This window comes from Poecilia reticulata, chromosome 22, assembly GCF_904066995.2.
Source record: "Poecilia reticulata chromosome 22, P_reticulata-male-v2, whole genome shotgun sequence".
In the NCBI taxonomy this organism is placed as follows: Eukaryota; Metazoa; Chordata; class Actinopteri; order Cyprinodontiformes; family Poeciliidae; genus Poecilia; species Poecilia reticulata.
The window spans coordinates 11,661,704-11,665,951 of NC_088851.1; positions in this window are offsets into that span (position 1 = coordinate 11,661,704).

Below are 4,248 nucleotides of genomic sequence, written 5' to 3' on the forward strand. Positions count from 1 at the left end.
TCCTTTGTCTTGATTTATGATCCAGCTACATTTGAGAATCATTGGTTTAAAAAAAAAACAAACAAAAAAGAAAACTTCATTCCGAGATGTAGCCATTGATGGACCAGGAGCCCTTACAGAAGGAAAACTCTGTGCCAGTATGAACTCTAACGGTACCATGTAGGAAGAGGCAATTATCCTAAATCAGGGAGGTTCCTCGAGCATCAAAAAAGCGATTTTGTTTTCATCCCAGCATCGAGTCTGTTCAGCTTATTTGGTTGTCTACAAGTTTAATGTTTTATCAGCCCATCTACTCTGCAGACACTCACTCTGGAGCCTTCTGGTATATTTTTGGATTTATAAAAGGAATGATTGTTACAAAAAGGTTTTTTTCACAAAACGTTTAGCCAAAATGTGAAAAACCCACTGCTTACATGGGAATGAAATGCCTTTTGAAATCAGCCCAAAAATGTTACTAACATACTATTTTCACAAAAAAAAAAAACAACAAAAAAAAAAAACAATAGGGCATAAACCCTTTAATAATATTGGCAATATGAGTTTTATTCAGTTGTTTGCTTTCAACTTTTTAAGATCAGTAATATTTGAAAGGCGTAAACCAAATACAACCTCGGCATATTGTATATTTGTTGTCAAGTAGGACTTCTTGGTTTAGTTACACTAAAATAAAACACTTTTAAGTTTTTGGGGAAAATTTCTTTCAGCAGTTGCAGCTAAATATTTCCCTTTTGAATTCCATGTCACTTTCAGACGTGTACCTCTTGTATCACAACAGGCAGATTGGAAAGCATATAGTTATTTTCTTACGCTTTATGACAGTGGGCGGGTCTTGATGGTGTGATTTACACGAGTTCTCCTGAAAGCAGTCATCGTTGCTCAACTGAAATCAACGCTTCTTTATTATTTGTATTCATTTATGGAGATGCATCTGATCGTCCTTATCTTTGCCTATATGTTTTTATTGATGTCCAGATGAAACGAATGGTTCTATATGTATTTTTATTGGAAAACGGAAATATTTTCATAATGATTTTCAGGCGCTTGCGGATATAAACCTGAATCTCATCATGTGAAAAGTGGGATTCAGACATGTGGCCAAATAACATTTATGTCCAGTGTTGTTAGCTGCTGTAGTGAAGCTACTGCCTGTGGTCCATGGAAAAATGTCATTGACAAGGTGTGAAACTTAAAAGTACGTTCGTTTAGGCGTTTTCGAAGACAATGCATATGTTATCGTTTCTCCGCTTTTTGTTACCAATGTGCACTTTTTTTCCCCTTTGGCCAGATGTTATATTGGTGTTTATTCATGAAAATTTCCAGCTGCAGTCAAATAGTCAAACAAAGTCACTTAAAGTATAACTGCTTGTATGAAACCTAGATTTATTCCAAAAAGATAGAAAAAAAAACAGAGACAGGATATGTCAAGCAATTCTTTTCTAACAAAAAGAAAAAAATTATCTGTGGTTGTAGGTGCAAACGAGATCCCTCTTTCATTTCTAGCCCCAGCAATATTTCTGCAGAAACTAGAATGCTTTTGCACTTTGCATGGTCTCAGATAAATAGCTGATGAATGTCGGAACAATAAAAAACAGTGCTGTGTGCCAACACACATCCAAGAATTTTTAACACTGCAAAATGACTCATTTGAAACACGCAAGCAAAGGATGAAGAAACAAGCGGAGTTGCATTACAAAGTGTCAAATTTGATGTATCCATTTTTGTTGCATTATCATACAGGGTCATCTCATTAAGTTAGAATATCATCAAATAATTGATTTATTTCAGTAACACTTCTATAAGTGAAACTCTTACAATGTGTAGATTAATTGCACAGAGTGATTTATTGGTTATGGTTTATACAATGAAAATCTAAAACTTGGTTTCTATGAAAATTAGACTATCGCATAAGATCGTTTTTTTTTTTTTGTTTTTTTTTTTCACTTTATTTGGCTTCAGAACTCTGTGACCAGCCAGATATTTTAGCAATAACCTTTTTGTGGTCTGTCCTCTTCGGAGAGAGTGTCGATGATTACCGCCTGGAAAACCTTCAAGTCAGCAGAACCTGATCATGTAGATCATATTTACATTAAAAAAAAATAATCTTATACATGACTTAATATGTAAGTGTTCTTTGAAACTGAATTTTGGATTTTCACTAGTTCTAAGCCATAACGATCAAAACAGATATAATGTCTGAGGTATAGCACTCTGTCTGTAGGGATTTAACTTTTTGAATTGCATTACTGAAGCAAATTACTTATTGATTTTGTTATAACTTTGCGATGCATACGTAGTAATAAAGGAGCTCATTTGAATTTGGTGTACGCAGCTGAACTGCGCCACCTTAAGTCTGATTCTTTGTGCTCTGCTGCTGAGTGGAATCAGTTTATTATAAGTGTAAAATGACTGTTACATTTGCAAAGGCCAATTTGCTTAAACCATTCTGCCTTGAAAAGCTGACATGATGGCAAGATTGGCGCTTTACCTGGGGGCAAATAAGGCAGAGTAATCCGAGGTTGTTTATTGATTTGATCCGTTGGAAATCTTATAATCATCGCTAAGAATTGCACAGAATCTTTACTAAAAATTCCCGTTTGTTTGATTTATTTATTTATTTATTTATTTTTGCTTAGCGTGACGTAACATTGCAGAAACGCACGCGGGAAGCTAATTTCAACCCACAGAGATGCAGTTATAACCTGGCCTCGTCTCTCATTAATGCAGTGACAATTTCAATCTGTACTGTAATAGCAACAAAACCTCCACCGGGTGGCGCTGCAACTGTGTAGCTTGACAGTATTTCATTAAAATATGTGCAACTGGCACATTTTACAGTCTTTTAGTTCAACCCCAGACTTCTTCACTCTGCTTGCTTTAGAAGCTTGCGAGCTCACAGGAAAGCATTCGGGAGAGTTTTTGCGAAACCTACATTGTGACTGACTGCGTCCAGTTGATGTACAGCTTTTTTGACTGATGACAGTATATTTTTCGTAGTAAAGGCATTTGAGGAATTGTCCGCTGTTACGTGTTTGTAGAATTTCCACTTTGGGTTGGGTGTCAGATTGAAGCCATCGATTATGATCCAGCTCAAGATGTTTGTGGTTTTGTAAAACATAGCAGCTTCATGCATAAGTTGCGCATGCACTGCAAATCTTAAGTAAGAGGATAAGGGAAATAAACATTTGAATTAGGAGGAGGTGCAAATTAAATGTTATTCTTGTTTGAACTTTGAGCAGATGTCTTTTGGAGAAGGGGGGAAAAAAGTGTTTGTCTGTCCTTAGAGCTGTGCAATAACCCATGCCTGTAATGGATTCTAACTGCCATCCAAAGCACTGTATTTATTTCCTTTTATTAAATCATTTCCTTTTCTCATTTGGTCCTGTTTTGTACATTATTAAAGGGAGGAAAACACGGAACTGGTCCCTCTCCTGTGCAGGAGCATGTAGATGCCCTCCTCTCTCATTTTTAGACTCAATTCAGTAGACAATGGGTGTGTTTGTTCATCGGCGACGCAGACCGGATTCTTTCCTCAACACCCCCTGAACAGACTTTAACTCAGAGTTGATGAATAGGACACATTGTTACGCATTAGCATTGATGGCTTCCACATGAGCTCATGGTGTGTGTGTGTGTGTGTGTTTTTTCTATTTCATGCAACATGGTAACAAATGGGATCAGCTGGGTCATACATAACGAATGACGCCATGGTTTCTCTGACCAGCAGAGGTCAGTGTACCACTGGTAATGTTGAAACAAAGGCACAATGACCATCTGTTCAGTGCACAGGGTCTCATCCTGTGTCTGCTTAATGAGACATTTTAACAGATGTCCTCGTAACTGTAACTATCATTGATCGGTGACGCCTGGACACGTACGACAATAAGGCAACCTAGGAGTTTATGTGAATGATCAAACTTGTGCCTCTTTCAACTTTCTGCTTCTCCTTCGTGCACCTCACCCCCTCCCCTCCGACCTCGTCCACATCAGCAGCAGCTGAGCCAACTTCTTATCTGACTCTTCTGCTTTGCATCGGTCTGAACTGTTTACTCTGCAATTAAAACACAGCCTATAAAAGGCAATGGGGTCTGCCGCCAGATCCTGACGGGGGGGTGGGGGGAGTGGAGAGTGGGGAGTGGGGGGGTGTAGCAGCAGGGAGATGGGTAATAAATCGCTTTGATGCAGACCTGGGGTCTGAAGGCCCAGATTCCTTCGCTGGAGGACTGGAGGAGAGTGAGTTCACCAGGAGAC